This window comes from Helicoverpa armigera, chromosome 12 (genome assembly GCF_030705265.1).
Source record: "Helicoverpa armigera isolate CAAS_96S chromosome 12, ASM3070526v1, whole genome shotgun sequence".
Lineage (NCBI taxonomy): Eukaryota > Metazoa > Arthropoda > Insecta > Lepidoptera > Noctuidae > Helicoverpa > Helicoverpa armigera.
In genome coordinates this window covers 719650-739473 of record NC_087131.1, presented here as the reverse complement: position 1 = coordinate 739473, position 19824 = coordinate 719650, and the positions used below count along the sequence as shown (strand labels likewise).

The 19824-nt window shown below is 34.2% G+C and overlaps 1 long non-coding RNA gene across 1 annotated transcript; it reads right to left on the bottom strand.

Moving 5' to 3' along the window:
• Positions 1–15317: 15317 nt before the first annotated feature.
• On the bottom strand, positions 15318–18441 carry LOC135117642 (uncharacterized). Its single transcript, XR_010277027.1, has 2 exons — positions 16091–18441; positions 15318–15598 (listed from the first exon to the last, which is right to left on the bottom strand). It is a non-coding gene; the product is annotated as an uncharacterized LOC135117642 (long non-coding RNA).
• Between the last annotated feature and the right edge of the window lie 1383 nt (positions 18442–19824).

Sequence of the window (19824 nt, the reverse complement as noted above, 5' to 3'; positions counted from 1 at the left end):
GCTCTCGTCTTTATCTTTTATTTGTTGTTGATTGCGAAACTAGATGCAATTTGTATTATCTCGGTCGTCAGAGTTATTGTGTGTCAATTTGCATAATTGTTTATTTGATTGGCGGTGTTTCATTTAATTGTATTTTATTGCGATTCTACAAAACGGTTCTACTATTGTTATAACATAATTGTTTTCAATTATAATTCGTTGTCCAATTAATTCGTAATTCTTAGAAAACCAGCGGTCTCCATACATAGAAACTAACAATTAAATTTCCATGCAACGTCCCACAATTATTCGCAATAAAAGTATCATCAGCACTGTAAACGTCTAGACTTTATCATCGTCATCTCCACTAGCTCGTGCACTGTAATTTTTTCATGTAATCTCATTATTACGTAGTGTACCAGTGCACGGTGATTAACCAGTTGATTTATGGCATATGCAATTTGCATCGGAGTCGATGCTATGGCTTTTTGCTCCGAAGCCGATGATTATCGTTCGTATCGTGTCGGTCTTAATGATAGTTATTTCATGACCCGCACAGCCAGCTCGGGGACGTTTCATTAAAACCCTTTACATACATTATTTCGACGAATGTGTCTGATTATGTTAATGCCTTCCTTTGGTCGGTATCTCGTAATGGATTGTTTGCTTTTTGTAATAACGTGTGACGATTTATTTATTGAGTGTTTGCTGTTTAAGGAGATGGTGTGATTGGATATCAACAAGTGTTATATTTATAGCATTATGACCAAGTGAAAGTGGCGTGTTTGTTCAAAAGATGTTCAGTAAAACGGAGAACTATGTGTTACATGTAAACATGACAGTCTGTTTCCTCGTATCAATAAACGTTGCAACTGATTTTATTCGTTTAAGTCAACAGGGTGACACTGTTTAAAATGTAGCTACATTTAAACACGACAAAAGATGTGGTGAAAGCATGACGTGATAATCAAGTCCGAAAATTATTGCAACGATAACTTACTTTTAATGCAGAGTACCTAAATTGTTTTCCTTGTTATTGGAACAAGTTTGAATGTGTTGGTAGTACTACATATACATAATACTTCTGAAAACTGATGATTCATCTAGATAGCGATGCATTACTATTGAGGAAAATTTATAAAGTGAAGAGGCTGCTTAATTTTATTAAGATCTGCGAGTTTTTTATGAACCATATCCCCTCATAAGTAATGTCACAATATCTAAATACATAACAGCTTAAAAATCACCAGCTATTGTAACGGACAAGCCAGCTTATTTCTTGACATCAACTTTAAGGGCACATCAACCTATGTACACTGTAAAATGACATTATAGCACAGTACATGCTATGTATGTACAATTTCCCAAACACAATGTTCTCTTCTCCCACATCGTGCTACAATACACGTGTTAGCCAGGAGCGTGACAAGTTCGGTGCGTCCTCATAGATAATATCGTACATAAAACAAAACGGCGCGACGCGAAATTTATGAATCGGCCCGACTTGCCTTCCACACAAAACTTGTTTATTACTGCCGTAGGGTTGATAGTTTTTTGTTTTACGCTCGAGTAGTAAAGGGTTAGGTTCGGGTCAGTAATAGGTAGTAGTTACAATTGTTAAATGATTTTTTAAGGCCTGTTTTTTTGTGTGAGGGATTATGTTACAGAGTCAAGTAAAAAAGGTTGGCATATTACAATGTTATTATTTCTTATTCCGAAGGAACCATCATAAATTGAAAAATAATACTTACAGCAAATGTGCAATTTCAACTCGATAGCCCTGCACATAATTTTATGGTTTCTCCACAACGGACATCATAATTTACTTTATATTATTAGAGCAAGATCTTTAATGGCGTTATGAATTATATGGAAAAAAGTATCCCGTAGCGACCGAGGGCCATTTAATCGCTATTATTTATACCGTTTATACCGATACAATCGATTTAAATCGACTAAACGCAACATCGATATAAAATCTTCATCGCTCCTACGGGATGATTAATTGATATTTCTGTTAATTTCATTCGTGATGTTTAAAAAGTTTTGAATGTGCTATCGTGACTAGTTGTAACGATTTTTATCGATTGATATTCGGGGTATATCGATTCGGTCTCGATCAATCATCGATAAATGTTATTAATGATTACTGTCATGTGTTAGGCTTGGTATCGATCATCGTAAGTTTGTTGGGCGCATTAATTTCGGCTCGGACGTGATTTGTGTTTAATTTATTTATAAGATGTGTTCACTTGTTGATTTATCAATGTATCCCACCTACAGTGTGTAGGCTGTCTGAGTGCAGGGTGGGCAGACTTTGAATTACATTCGGATTCCCATTAGTATGCTCAAGAAGGAAAGTTTCATCTTTTTAACGTTTATAGCTTGAATATATTATGAAGGTACAATTACCATAATGTTAGTGAGTTTTATACAATTGTATACATGAACCTATAGGTAACTGCTAACTGTGCTGCACGATAGACTGTCGATTTGAAGAAGGTGGCGGGCAGTGGCTGGATGCCGACTCCTCAAGACAAGGATGGTTGAAGCTCATTGAAAGAGACCTACTTTCAGTAGTGACTTATAAAATCATGATGATGAGCTTTAAAATTCGATAATAATTTATAATGATTGAATATGACAAAAACCCGTGTTATGACTAATACAAGTTTCAATACATTTATCTTTTATAAATAACCCCCTATCTATCCTAATTATTACGAAAGCTTTCTAATCGCAGTTTACGAGAACACAGTGTTTAACTAATCCAGTGATATTTCACTGTCAGATAAATGTAAGTTTTTGATTAAAATGTTTTCGATTTTTATAATTATGATAGAAGTGTCATCATCACGCAAGTCAATATTGTTATCATTGTAATATCAATAAATTGTCAGAGGTTTTCCCCCATTAATCAAATCGATAAGAAATAGGTTTTTTTGTTACGTTTTTTAATATTTATTTATCGATTAATTCTTGATTATTTAAAGGCAAGTTTCACCAAATAACATTCAAAAATATTGCAGATTAGATGCTCATTTTGGACTTCAGATTAGAATATTTCTCCAATTTATTAAATTACAAAGAATAAATTAAAATGTTTTGCATATAAATTAAGATAATGACATACAATTCATTTTAAAAAGTGACATAATCTACATACTATTAACATTTTCTTTGAATTAATGTTTCGAAGATAATTTAGAATAAATCCTGTCAACATTAATTAAAATTAGTTATTTAAATACTGGGTATCAAACAAATTAATCTATTTGCATTAAATTAAATATACATTAATTAAGCGGAGAAACGTAGTATTAATGAGAATTAATCAAATGTCACGCAGTTAATTAATTTCACAAAAAAGGACATTAAAGTTTACAGAGCTTTTATGACCAAAGTTATGTTTATATTACTGGAATTATATTAGAGCTTGTTTTAAATAGGTTAACGGAATTGTTCGAAGCTATATTTTACTTTTTATTAAAAATCTTACTATGAAAACATCAAAGACCATTTCGAAAATTTTTTTCAGGTATTAGCAACTTTTGGGTGTTAACAACTTTCACTCTTAAACATCTTTAGAGAGATGCCACAAGTCCCAAAAAAATAAACCTCTGGAGTCAACTAAACCCTATCAAATCCCATCCCTATTATTTCAATATTCTAGAATCACCCTCCGCACAACCCTGCGAGCGGCGGCAAGACATTAATACAAGTTGAAATATGGCCCACTAAAGACTGTATAACGTAAAATTTACAATTCATAAAACAGAATGATATATGCGCTGGAGGATAGCTGTAGTACTGAAGTTACAGGCCTTAGTTAACGCTAACTGTGCTAGTGTTGATGAACTTATTGGGGTATAAGTTTATGTTCGTGGTTTAGAGTTTTGACGAATTAATTTGGGTTCTGGTGGTGAAAATGATGTTGGGATGGTATTGAAAAATGGCGCATAGGGATAGTGTTGAGGAAGTAACAGAAAATACTGTTATTAAAAATAACATGGAAATACTACAGGTGCCTAAATTGAAAAAAGAAAAGCTAAAATAGTCGTATTTTTTTTCTAATCAAAAACAATGGCTGTTTGTCTATCAATGACTTTTAAGGACTTAAAAAAATTTTATTCCCTTAACAAAAAAAAAACTGAAATAATTTTTCAAAATGCTCTTGTCATAAAAATGGGTGAACCACAAGTCAAAAGAGCCATCACATTCATCTAAGTCGCAATACAAGCAGAAACTGACGTTTAATCAACAGCACGACTAACATACTAAGTAGACAAACACGATCTTTTAATCTAGACTGAAGTTAGAATGTCTAATGAAATGCAGCGTCGTCTGAAATCAAGGAAAACTAACGAGACTACACGTTGTACCGCGACAGACGACATCGGAGACGTTCTTACACCTGCATCTGATGGCTGGCGTACTGAGCGCAAATAAGACGAACTTAAGTGTAGGATTTAAAATAATAATTTGTTTTAGATGATCGTAAGATGACTTTATAGTTGTCTTCGGTAGTTACTTGGATTAGCGACTGCATCAAAGGTCTATTTGTTGGTGGTATTATACCTACCCCCGTGCCTGGGAGTAGTACATAATTGAGAAGGTACAAACTTACCTAATACTGAGGCTTTTCAGTTTGACGTTGTATTTAAGGTACCTACATAAAAATTGTGATCTGTTCAGTCAATACTTACTAAAGACATTAACATAACAGAACTACAAAAGACACGGTCGAGCAGGAAAATAAATAATTAAATAATCCATTCTGTGTATCTACATAATCTACATAAGTCCTTACTTGCCTTATAGGTCGCAACTACTATAAGTTGAACTACATAATTATTTCTACGTAATTACCGTTCCTTGTTCGGTAGTTGGCGTGAAAATATGTGTAGGTACATGTGTGTAATTATTTCTTTATGGCGTCGACGTGGGAACGAATAAAAAAACATGTATCAACTATTTTTGGTTCTATAGCGTTTTACCATAATGTTTTTGAAAAGATGTCATTTTATCTGCTTTCACATCTTTCCGCTGTCTTAACCTGTCGCTTTGGTGTAATGTACTGGACCAAAATAAATAATTATTCTATCGATGACTTCCATTTAGAAGAAAAATAAAATAGTAACTTTGGGAAGTTACTTGGTCAAATAAATCATCATCAACAGTGAAACTTCATCATCATCATCATTTTCTGCGTAGTCCATTCCTAGTCTTCCAAAATTGCTCATCAAAAAATCCAATTCAAAAGTCATACTCCAATCAACACATTTGCCCACTAATGTCGACACTGCTATCGGTACCACAGACGAACGCGGGGCGACGAGACGCGGGCCGGGGGGAGAGGCTCGGAAGTAATAAATCAGGTGGTAACGTCGACGCGGCACGCCATCACTCATACTGCTGACAACCGTTCGGTCACGTCATACAACGGTACTTGGTAGGGTTGCTAGTTATTTTAGTGAAGGTATCAATTTTGTGGGGGATGATTGAATCAGGTTAATGTTCTTGAGGGTAAGTCTAGGCGTCTTGGCGAAGCTGAAGAAGTATGGATAGATACTTTTGAGCTTAGAGCGAACAAAATATGGATATTTTTGGGTCTTAATTTGAGGAAGAAAGACGCTACAAAACGCTTAAGAATACTCGTCGCATTTAAAAACTAAGTCTTTCTGTCATGGAAAAAAAGACCCACCGTATTTAACATAGTTGTTCATAGCCAGTAATGAGTATTGTAATACAAAAAATTCATATGAATCTAAAAATATTTTCAGATATGTATTTAAAAAAATCCTCTACCACTTGACATCCCTAACGCCACCATAACTAGTGTGAATCATGAACTCAAAAAAGGAGTGGACCCGCCATTGATAGGACAGCCGACAACACGACATGTCCGTACATTCATGTTTAATTAGCCGACTTGAAGAAATGATACATAAACATCAGCTACTAATTGGTGAGGTAGCCATGAGATGATGGTAATAGTCACAATCCCATAGAAGAATAATTTACAGAGGATCAGGTTCAGAAATGGAAATAAGACATCCCGAATTGGACTTACACATGCATGCTTGCTTAAAGAAGTCAGATTAGCACTGAATCTGCCTTTTCTGTTATGGAAATGAGTAACAATGAAGACCAGAGATCCCATGATACAGTACCAGACTCAATGTCTGTAGAACGACAAGTCGTCAAAAAAATTTGGTTCTTCAAAATGTGCCGGTTATCCTAGACCTAGACAGACTGGTGCGGTGAAACTAATTGAAGAAAGTAAAATTCTCACGTGCACGGATGTTTGTATTTGCAAGTGTAAAGATCCTTGTCTAGGTTTCTGCTTGACCTCCTTTGCAATATTCTTTTGGTCACAAGGTCTATTAAGACGGTGACAATACATCTCAAAGATATCACCTTCTGTTGGTGGAGCTATCATTTGCCTTCAATTGTTGGTCAAATATTCCCCTTTGCAGTTTAGTTGAATCTCTGTTTCTAACTTATTCTATGGCGAGCTTGCTTTCTGAATTGATACTCTACTAGGACAAAGAATGTGCATTAGAAATTCTTGCCGGACTGATCTCATTTCCTTACAGGGGTAGATAGCAAGTAAAGTTCGAGGTACTTTTTTTAGAATGGTCTAGCTGCAATCGTGTAAGACATTATTGTAGAATTTTCCTAAAAAGGTTATTTACATAAGAAGAAATGGACAATGATTAGAGGTTCTTCTTGTCCTGCTATATGTATAAGTTAGTTTTTAAATGTTGAAATTCCCAAACACAAAAACCAACAAAACAAACACTGCCACGAAAATCAAAAACACAAAAATATGAAGCTCCTAAAATACAATAACCCCAATTTTTATGACGGCGTCAGTCCGACACGTGATCACGTGACAGCGTGTCCGACACCTCGCGTGACACACTAAATTATTTGTCCGTCCACCGACACACTATTGGTCACATTAATAACTAGGGATGTACTCGTTTATTTATGAAGGTAATCATCTAGTGTTTGTGGTTATATTTGGGGGTCTGTGCTATCTTCTTTGTTGTAAAATTGAGATGGATTAATTTGAGGATTTAACTGTTTTTGTTTAGAAATGTTAGTGTAGGACTGAAAGGCTCATTATACAGATGATTGCACATACGAGTGGGCATTAAAAATCAGCAATATTTACTATTCTTAATTGAGAGTGGTGACCAAAAATCAGCACACCAATCATTATAATCGAATACAATTTTCAACATGTTTACTTTATTCCGATTCAATGAATGTAATTATGAAACATTCAACTCATTCGCAGAATAAGTAAATGTTGATATTTTTACACCAATTAGGCCATTCAATTTGGCAAACTTTATAAGTGTTTATACAAAAATATAAATTAATATTAATTGTGAGCAATAAATTTAAGTTATGATGTAGGTTTTACCTCGTTCGCTAACCTTGGCTTTTGTATCGAGGTTTTACTCATAATTATTTTGAGTGTTAACTTTATATGACCACAATAAATCTTTGAGTATTAAAATAAAACTTTATATTTCAACCTCTAATTACAGGTTTGAAAACAATTAAAGTAATTTATATTTTTAATTTAACAACGGTCTTGATGACGGCTTAAATAAAAGTTTTGTAACAAACTCCCACACTAGTTATTTTTTATATTTGTATGTGTCGTCAATAAACAGAATTAAAATTAATTGTGTTATCATTTTATTTTTGGAAAACTTTAATGTGTTTATCGTCCTTGAATTTAAAAAAATGCCTTAACAACATACGTCAAAACAGAAAAAACTGCATTTAAAAATGTTACTAATTTATGAGGGTCCACCTTTCAGCATAAAATTGTTATGCTCTCATGTAGTTTTTTCAGCAGATTCACTCTTCATTAAAACGCGCCGGTATGTATCATTACATATTCATATATTCCTAATTAAATTTTATATTACTGATCTACAACTGTATCTAACTAAACCCCTACTGAACAATAATAAATCAACAAAGAATTCCATTGCACCGACAGTAATCTACACCACTGCAAATTATAGTCTTCTCAAATTAGTATGCACTATCATAATAATATAAATGTTTAGCTATATCGACTTCTTTCGCATGCATTGACGATGATTGACACAATCAATAATTAAGACAATTATTTATGTAAACACAGACCAACACGAAGCACTAATAAAACCATCTATTCTAACCAAATGAGACAGTTTTTCATTAGTTTTTCTTTCATAATTACAGACAATAAAGTGTGTAAATTAAAATGCCGATCATTTGGATGACAAACACTGTTTTATGTATCATTCATGAAGACATGCTATCTATTACGCTAATTGTCGCACGCAATATGTTACGATTCGGGGAAATGTGTGCTTAATTAGAAAATGCTTATTAAACTGTCGGCGATCAATTTCGCAGATAGTTAATTGTCTTTGACAGTCAAGAATGCAATTTTTCTTGTATTATTAGTTTTTAATAACAGTTTAGTAACGCTTCTTTACTAGATTTCAATCAATTATTAGCTCAACAGTAGCTGAAAAGGGTTATCTTAAACACTTGTAATGATGACATACATCCTACTAATATTATAAACGCGAAAGTTTGTATGTATGGATGTATGGATGTTTGTTACTCTTTCACGCAAAAACTACTGAATGGATTTTAATGAAACTTTACAATAATATAGCTTATACATCAGAATAACACATAGGCTACAATTTGTAAACATATTGTTCGAAATACTAAACCTGCGCAGACGAAGTCGCGGGCACCAGCTAGTACATAATAAAGCTTATAAAGTTGTCACATATTTAGATTCTTCAACATTTCCCCCACTGAAAAAAAATTTTCCCGAAAAATGTAAAAACCTATTCACGAAAAAGCTAAAAACATTTCTAACCAAACAAATATGCCACACATTGGCTCAAACATTGGCCCAACCGCCGTCGACGCCATGACAGTTGACAAGCGTGACAGTTATGACAGATTGCGGCCGCGCGTAGATTATGTCACGTCACAAATGAGATGATAAAAAGTTAATCCGTATCGTGTGAGGAGGGCTCATTGTGTTGCCAGCACTAATTAACTGATTACGTAGGCTTTAGGCCGTCTGCACGATCCGGCCTGTAAATAAGTTATTATTTTTTAATTAAAGTCGGATTTCCGAATGGAATTTTGATCAAGCATTTTAGGAATGTGTGTTGATTGTTAGAATTTGATTTTTTCATTGACCTAAATTTTAAGTATGTAAAGAATTATTTGCATCCTATTATGTTAAAAATGTTACACAGAAATCATTCTGTCAATGACATAACGTAACACCATTATCACATCACAATCGCTGACAGAATCCTGCCAAAATAAGATCCCTCCAAAAAAGTCTAAAATCATCAAACTTAACAAAACAACAAAAGGTCAGAGCATAAAAAGCGTCCCAAAAAGCGATAATAATCCACCGTTTCCAGTTTCACGGATTACACTGTCATTCGAGATGGTGGAAAAAAAATGAGAAAAAATCCTTTTCGGTACCGCCGCATCGCGGTAGGCGCACTCATGCGTCATGAGTCTGACATCGGCCTGACGTCAGACCAGCTTGCTTGACAAGCCGCCTGACAACCCGTGCTAACGCTCCGCCGGATTATATACCTTGATGGATTAATTTGTGTACAATCTGTATTCACTTTGGTGCTCAGATTGTAATCAAAATATAATGAGGTAACTCTATAGTTTTAATGCTGAACGTGGGAGGTTGTATTTCTTAATGAATGTTATGGCGGTGTTATTTTCTAAGTTCTGGTGTACTCGGTTACTGTAATTGATAGGCTATTAAATGCTGTTTATGTTAATACTGGTTACCTACACATAGTAGGGCAAAGCCCTTTTCTAATGATATCTGTTCTTTGATTTCAATTCTTGAACTAAATAGTCCAGAAGTCCATTGAAAATATCCTATAAGTACTCTAAATGGCTCAAGAAGCCTAAATACTTCATGTATTCATATTATTATGAGCCTTGTTTCATCTCTAGGGTTAAGTAGTACCTTTGCCCAATCCGGGATTAGTAATCTTGACTCAACGTTCTGCAGTCGAGCTTGCAACCACTAGACCATAAGGCTACCTAAAGATTAACCCTACTTCATTATGCATACTTATAGCCCATAAAACATTTTATCTATTAAAGTTATTCAATTAATTCTCACTGTCAGGACGGAATTAGCCGTGTCAGACATATTTTAACATAATTGCGTACTTATAAGTAATATACTGGTAGTTTACCTAATATCCTCTAAGAGTCGTGTGCGCATGTATTACTGACGGACAGCGAATTCCTTGAATAACTTATACTTTTGGTCTGTATTGAGCCATTTCCTTCTTTTTGGTTTATCGATGAAGATATAGTAACATGCAAAAATTGTTTTCATAATGTAAATATAGGATTTATAAAGCTGTCAGTGTGCGGGTAGAAAACATGATGTGTTCTATTCTAAGCCTTACGTATAAAATGAACACGAAATAAGTCAGCTTGCACATATTTGTATGGCAATCCTAGCATAAAACGATAAATAAAGATGAATTTTATATCCTGCTCTATCAAAGGATGACATCAGCTTATCTATTTTATCAGTGCTATTAAACCATCAGCGTAATCAACTTCAATTACAACACTATTCGATCAATTCAGAACCAACGTATAATGTCGTAACTAATTTAGAGTCGACGGCTTATGAAATTCGCCAATTAATGCTCAAATGTACGTATTAGCCGAGTTGATTAAAGCTGATTTATAGCTATATTACAACACTATTTTAATGACTGCGAAGAAATTACGCTCAATTAATTATAGAACTGTAATTATTTTTTGTCGGATAATTAGAGGTATTGATCGGATAATTATTTTTATGTTCGCATTGATTGGAATTGCGGAAGGTGTTAATGATTTATTTGCTTATTTGGCAATATTAATTTTGAATTCAAATTAAGTAGAACAGATGCAATAATATACAAAATTGTTTAGTTAACATGACATGCATCGTATGTCATTTATTTCACAAAATATTAGACCAAAACTAAACATACATTATCACGTGTCGCTAACACAGAATTGATATTGCCATTAACTATCAACAAACCACAGTGTAACGTTCTTTTGTAATGCCCACGCAAATCACAATAATTCCTTTTATAACAAAATGTTCAGTTACCTTCCACAATAAAACTTTTGTGCCCACAATAAACACAAAAGTTTCCAATTTCGCATCAACCGTTTAATTTTTAAACTTCAATTTTATGCTTGTCAGTTCATAATGATGGAGACTGATTGTTATTACTTGTCTGGCTGAATGCACACGTAATATAGCAGGTAATGGTTTAATTTATCAAATGTTTGAAAGATTTTTAAAATAAAATTGTTATTCCATTTTCTAAAGTCAGAGTTCAATGAATTGCGTGTTGAATTTGGAGATTATTTTTTGAAAAGTTAGTTGAATTTTGTTTATTTAAAGTAAGTATTAAGCTAATCGTACATAGTTGAAACCTTTTCTTATTGTGTCTATACTAATGTAAATTAAGAATATCAAAAATAATGTTTACTTTATTATTTGAAGTTGTTACAAAGAAAACCAAATATTTTTGTTGAAAATATTTTCATGTACCCAAAAAGACAAAGTTTTACTTTTTGATTATTTTTTCATAGCATGACAAAATGTTCTGAACCATTTTCCTGTTTTATCGTTTGTTGCTTTGTTTAATTTAATAATAATTTGTTTCAAAGATTAATTCACACCGAACAACTACCGATATTCCAAATCGATTGTGACCGTGACTTCCGAACAAATTGGTTGACACTCCGAGACGTGCGGCGGCTCTCCTTTATCGATTACTAACTAGCGTGAATCGATTCTGATGCACCGATGCTGAGACAAATCGAGTGCTCTCATTGGTGTGCCCTGCTGAGATTTGTTCAGAGATGATGATAATTAGATCTTTAAGATTTGAAACTGTAAATAACTGAAATAAAATTATTTGGTATTACAGCCTTACATTTTATTAGTGTTTAAATTGTCTTCAACAATGTTCCGTCACATCAAATATTAAAGGACCTCCCAGGCTGCACTACTTTAAAACATTACAATAATCATTATTTATAATTTCACACAGAACTAATGAGCAAAAAATATTATTGACATAACCAGTAGCTTTCAAAGTATCCCGACGTTGTCCTAAAATAATAAATATTGTAGACCATCCGATGTTAACTTTACTTTTGGCACCACCCTGTATAAATATTTGGGAACACGAAACCTTAACTTGTTTAAACAAATAATTTTAAGATTGGGTTAAAAAGAAAATTATTCTGAAGTCTAAATATTCATTATTTACAAATATTTACTCTGAAAACTAGTTTTTCACAGGTATACAATTATCACGTAAAGTTTAGTGCTCCTGCAACGTCGTCTGTTTTTGTTGTATACCGAAACTGTATATTAATAAATATTTTTCCCCATAAAGTTATTAAGTTGCAAAAATGTATTCATAAAATGAAGAAACTATTAGACTGAAATTAGACCGACGCTCATGAATAACAACATTCAACTATACGTCGATAACATCGTTTTCCATTAACTTAGCAAGTAGTTTTCTTCTAGTCTCCTTCAGACAGTTTTATGTAACCGCTCACTCTTTATTACACTATAGAGTTTCATATTTCGCCATAACTTTACCTCAGCACACCTATTATCATACCATCTGAATAATTGAATTAATTTCGCTAAAACGTTTCATACATTGTAATAATTGCCCTTCAGAAAGTACCGAAGCCGGTCCACCTTTGGAATTTTATTTCATATCACTTTATAGTTCGCAAACTATCAATTTGCAATATTGTCGCATGCATACATACGACGGCATAAAATTTTATAGCACCGTTTTGAAAGTCGAAGCTAGGCGTTGAAGTTTAAAAATTCATAAGCGTGGGCACTGAAAGGATCTAAATTGTCGTATTTGCATGTTAATACGAGGTGGAATAGTGTTCGTTGAGCAGTTAATTTATTCAAGTCATTAATTGTAATGAGATAATCAGTAGTCGTGTGGACTGGATGGCCAACTGACCCGTGTTTGTGATGAGTATCTATTCGTAGGTGTGGATGGGAGTTGTAAAAACGTTTGACGTTGCAACGAGTTTTTACTTATGAGTAAACCGGTAGCTAGCTCTGTCAATGTATTTGCTCTTTGATTGCTAGCTATGTGTTTTTCAAAATCAAAAATACTTTTTTGATTTTGAAAAAGACTGCCACAAATCTATATGTAAATGTGATACGAATTCGAATATAAGCCATTATCACACTCACAGTTACATTGCCACAGTTTGATTCGACAAACGGTTATCATTATGTTTTTTCACCAATTTATGTCTCTCACCAAGAGTGCATTACGTAAAATATTAATAATTATTAATGTTCGTCCTAATCCAAGTGCTTATTTTCAAGGACCATCATTTTATCCTTTAAACAACTTTTTAAATCACCAGCAAAACCACACCATAAATAATTTCGTAAAAATAACTGACAGCGGTCATTTCTTGAGTAAAGGACAAAGGAACGAAAGTTTCTTGTAACGAATCAACAGTTGTTTAAATGCAGCTACCGTCCGTCATTGTTGGCAGGAGTCAACAGTGGCAACGGCAATTATGGATGAAAGGCAATAAGGCAATACAAAAGGCAAATAGTTGCTCGTCATGCAGTCGGGAGTCAAAAGCAAATATAGATTTTTTTTTATGTTCATTTTTGTGTTCAAGAAATGATGATTTTACGAAAAGACTTGTTTTTTCTAGTTTTAAAATTAAAAATCTTTTAGATCATATTACATTTTCTAGATAAAAAAAGAAAGTTTATTTGATGTTTTACAGAATTATTATTATTAATTCTCTAGAATTAATATTACAGTTTTGCTCAATGGATTTTATTTTTAAAATGTTTTGCAAGCGTTAAGCATAGCATATTAAATGTCTCATACATCCTGCGTATAAAGGGGTTTAAACATTATAATGTGGGTCATATCGATGATTCCGTTTCCTCCAGTATAATTTTTACAAGATCATTCGTAACACAGGAAGCTATAATCTGTTCTAACGCGAACCCCGGTTCCCTACAAAGATTTATTATTTTTTATACTATACCAAATGAATCGGCACATAAATTTCAACATCATAAACGTTCAGTCAAATATATTGCGCTATTTTGAATGTGAAAACAGTTTTATTTCTCAATTCCTTCTTTTGATTCCTTTCTGTTGCTCCGTCGTAAATTTTACGGCCGACACTGTACATGCGTACACATAAATCCCCGGCTGATTTCCGATCGAGAAAATTAAAACGCATTCAGCCAAAAACAAGAAATGTGCGAATTAACATTAAATGCGCGTGAAATGACAGGCGAAACATAAAAATTTCTCTTTTAAAATGCGCCTTTTGAGACCGTTCTCACCTTGGGCAGGTTCAGTTTATTGAGCGACTCGATTAAAGTGTGGCGAATCGGGCTGTTAAACTACTGACGTGATTGACGATACCAATGACTTATGTAATAAACTATATCTCAACAACAATGAACTTTAAGGTTCTAAATATAAAATTCAAATTGCTGAAGTACAACGAGCTGCGTAAGGTCTTTTCGGATTTGTAGGTGTCGTGCCGCTTGGGTGAGCATTTTGTACGTTGATTGGCATTTTGCCGCGCGAAAAGCAACACCTTTGCGGCCATGACATGTCGTCTGATTGATTGTATAATTAATTTTGTTTTAAATTCAAAACGCCAAGCAATACGTGTCAGCTGTATGAGCTGTCAATTAATTTGACAGTTCTTGATGAAGGTAACCCATAACGAGGTGTTTTGTAAGCTCCGCTTTTTTGTGGTTAGTCATTAAAACTAGTTGTCTTGCTTTTAAAGGATAAGTTGACAGGTATAAAGTGCGAATGTTTGTTTCTGTGTTTTTTGTTTGCATCTAATTTGTTGTGTAACGAAATAATAAAATGTTCAAAGATTTGTGTGCCGCTAATAAATCTTTTGATAAAACATTTTTCCGCTAGTCGCCTGACGTAATGTTGCGCTTGGATAAATATTCTTAGTTATTTTGTTTTATTTTGAAACACCAGTTTTTTGTTCATTGACAATTCATTTATGAATCAGTCTTTTAGGAATTTTCTTTCAGAATCGTCAAAAAATTTTAATTACATAGCAACGTGCAGATTTCCACCGCAACATTTTTACACCAACATCAAGCTAAAGCTAAAATCCACAAACTGCAATATCAACAACCAAAGTCAAAGTCAAAGTCAAAGTCAAAATCGTTTATTGAAAATAGGCTAGATTCTAGCACTTTTTCACGTCAAAAAATACAAAATTACAGCACCCCCAAAACGCCCCCCTTTCACCACTTCCTAGTGTTATGGCTGGGAAGAAGAAGTGGTGAAGAACAAACTTCCCAGCAACACAGCTGTCTATTACAATTTAATTATAATTAAATTACAATTATACAATTCAATATTAGTCGCAAAATATATATATATAAAAAAAAACACTTGTTGTCCACTTCAGAGCTGCCATCTGCGTGTATCTGTGAAATAATCATTAATGTTATAATAAGCCTTTTTAATCAGTATATCCTTAATTTTGATTTTAAAAGAACTGTCCGTTAGTTCTAACAAATGAACTGGGATTCTATTATAAATGCGTATACAAAGGCCCACAAACGAACCGTGCACTTTATGCAATCGATAGTTGGATGCGGTTAATTTATGTTTATTTCTAGTGTTGAAATTGTGCACGTCACTCTTTTACTAAATAACTCTATGTTTTGCCTTACATATATTATATTGGCATAAATATATTGAGACGCCACAGTCAGAACACCAATATCCTTAAACCTTTCCCTTAGGGAGACTCTAGTACCTAGTCGGTATATAGCACGGATAGCACGCTTCTGTAACACGAAGACATTTTCTATGTCGGCAGCATTGCCCCACATAAGAATTCCGTAAGACATAACACTGTGGAAATAACTGAAGTACACTAAACGCGCCGTGGCTACATCGGTGAGAGCTCTTACCTTTCTGACAGCGTACGCAGCAGAGCTTAGTCTATTCGTGAGGCCAGTTATATGCTCACCCCATTGAATTTTGGAGTCTACAGTTATTCCTAGAAAAGTGGTAGCTTGGACCGTTTCAATTTCCTCGTTGTTTAAAACTACACTGGGGCCGAGATTTTTCACGTTTGGCAAAGCAAATTTTATACATTTGGTTTTCTTCGCATTCAAAACCAAATTATTGGCTGTGAACCAGTGCGTTACTAACGACAGACACGAATTCACGTCATCAAAATCTACTCTATTCCTATCAACTTTAAAAATTAGAGACGTGTCATCAGCAAACAATACTACATCACACAATGATTTTAAATAATATGGCAAGTCATTAATGTACACAAGAAATAAAAATGGCCCTAGAATCGAGCCTTGCGGTACGCCCAAACAAACGGGTAGATTGGAAGATTTGACACCATTAACGTCAACACATTGCATTCTGCCGCTTAAATATGAGCTAATAACACTAAGTGCGCTATCTCTAATGCCATAGTACTTAAGCTTCTGAGTAAGCGTTTCATGTTGGACGCAGTCAAACGCCTTAGAAAGATCACAAAACACCCCAATTGCATTCTGCGACTTCTCCCACGCGGTATAAATGTGCTTCAGTAGAGCAACTCCGGCATCCGTTGTTGAGCGACCCTTAGTGAAACCATATTGTTCCGCATGTAAAATATTATGTACATTGAAATGGCGCAGTAGCTGATTTAAAATGATTTTTCATAAATTTTGCTTAACGCGGGTAAAATTGAAATCGGCCTAAAGTTGCCTAGGTCATTCTTGCTCCCTGATTTAAAGAGTGGTATAACCTTACTGTATTTCATAAGTTCCGGAAAGGTACCTGAGTCAATACACTCATTAAATATACTAGCCAAATAGGGTGCAATATCGACAATAATACAGTCTATAACTTTTACAGAGATACCCCACAAGTCACCTGTCTTTTGAATTTAATGACTTGAAGGTTCTAACTATATCATGAGGTGTAATATAACTAAAAGTAAATGTGGCTTCACATTGGCTAACACTACTTCGTAAAAATTTTTCGGCGTTGGTGGTAGAGGAGTCTAAGTCGCTAGTGGTCTTTATTGCAATATTAGAAAAGAAGGTATTAAATTCTCTAGCTACATCCGAATCTTTCTCATAAACTTGATCCTCATCAACGATTTTGTATCGAGTATCACGCTGTTTATTTTTCCAGTCTCACTATTAATAATATTCCACGTAGCTTTAATTACACTATTACTGTTCTTGATTTTATTACTAAAATACATCGATTTTGCCGCATGACAGACTTTTTTAAACAATTTGGAATAATTTCTAACAAATGTAATAAAATTTTCATCAAATTTATAATTTTTCATTTCATACAGCTCATACAACTTAGCTCTACTCTTGTAAATGCCGGGGGTAGCCCACTCATTGAAATTAGCCGTTTCTTTTATTACGAAAGTTTTGGTTTTAAAACTAGAATTAAATTCATATTTAATGATATCGAACAGAGCTCCGTACATTAAATGGGGATTGTCATTATCTAATATCTCATAGCCTAGTTTTGCAATTATATTATTTTTGAAAGTATTAAAACGACTGGTTGTTAAGGGGCGACATGTTATTTCCCGTTTGATTTTATGCTGTCTATCAGGAAACCGTGCCAGTTGACCACGGTGATCGGAAGGAAGGCCATTGGTAATCAGAGTCTCCGTGGCGGTACAATTACTAAATATATTATCTAAACAGGTTGACGAGGTTGCCGTAATTCTTGTTGGTTCTAGAAATAAATTAAACAAGTTGAAAGATTTAAATAAGTTAAGCAACCTTATAGTTAAGGGAGATGATTCTAAAATATTAACATTGAAATCACCGCAAACTAAAAGTGTTTTACTACTTGAATTTAGTTTAGAAAGGGAATTTTCCATTACCGATTCAAAGATGTTAAAATCCCCAGAAGGAGGCCTGTACACACAAATTATAACAAACCGCTCCAGTTCAACACATGACAGTTCTATGTTGCGCTCCACTGATAATTTAACTATATCCAAACGTTCTTTACACTTTATATTATTAGACACAATTATAAGAGAGCCACCATGGATGGCTTCCTTTCTAACAAACGCACTTTGTACTGTGTAATTACAATTATTAAGGAATATTATTTCAGAATTTCTGTGCCAGTGCTCAGTTATGCACATTACTTGTACCATATAATGCTCAATAAATAAACTTAATTCTAAATCCTTGCCGGAAAGGCCCTGAATGTTTTGATGTACAACATTCAGTTGATGTGGCCCACCCTTTGTCGCACCATGTAGTTTAAACTATCAACCAACAGCTACTTCCACAAATATTCCTTAGCAAATAAACAAAGGCCGCATGATGAATGGTTTCGCCCGCCATACATCATCCCGCCGCGATTGCCACTAATGATGAATAATTAGCACCGTTTGTCTCACCACACTCCCTTTGTGTAGCCACAATGCTTCGTCTGACGTCTACCAGTTATTGTATTACAGTGACATTAATATCTCATCTTTGTTGCACTGGTTTTGGAGGAATTTCATCTCATACGTCACTTGTATCTTCAACAATTTCATCATAGTCTTCTTTAACTTCGAAAGTAGTTGTAGGTGTGATTTCAGGTTTATAAGCAACGTATTTTATGTACAAGAGCCGGGATATCGTCACGTCATTAAATCTGGTTTCGCCCTCATAGGCTATCGCTTAGCAAGTTGCTGCTACTTAGCCTTAAGTTCAGCGGTAATTTATTGCTTGCGGTTTCAAGACAAGTACATAAATCTTGCGAGTTCGACTTAACTGCAAAAAGAACTAGAGTGGTGACAGTTTTGGTTTTGAAATGTTTGAAGTGGGGTTTGAGGAACTGAATATTAACTTATTCTAGAGATTACATAATTTTGTTACTATAGATGATGATGATATGATTGATGTATCTGGCATAGTCATACATATGACCTTACTTTTACTGCTTTAAGAATACTTGCTACACCCTAAACCCACAAAGACCGCAATATTTCATTTCCCTTGAAATCGGCCACAATAACCATCCATCTCTGGTTACGAATCGTAAATATACTTTATAATCCATTGAAAGCCAATGAAGTTGAAACGTCGGCTACAAACAAGAAGAGGTTTCACAATCAATCGTGGACAATAAACGGTGTTCACCTCAGCAGTGCATAAAAGTACTATTCATTACCATCCATCAACTATGACGAACGACCTCTGAATGGATTGTGGACTTTGGTCTAAGTTATGAGCACTTGGCGGCAAGTAATTGGTTAAAGATATTTTAAAATTGTTTCAGAGCTTTGATAGGCCTGGTTGTCACACTTTCTGCCTTCAGACAACTCTGGTCTTTTAAAGATGCATAAATGACAGATGGAACCCACTGTTTTAAATGATTTTGGTGAAACGGAGAATCTCGTTATAAATAGATGGTCAATCATTCAGACAGGTCTGCAGATAAGCAAGTCCTTAATTTTACGAGTGACTGTTACTTAATCATGAGCCTCGTAAGAATCTAGGATTCCAGTCTAATAAGAAGAAAAAACACTCTTACTTTTAAGTACATCCAAACTCGTTTACGTAAAAGACGATATAGGTTGATGAATTGGTACCTTACCTGTCAAAACATAATAAATTATAAAGATAAGTAAGTCTTTGCTTGATAGTATTATAATCTG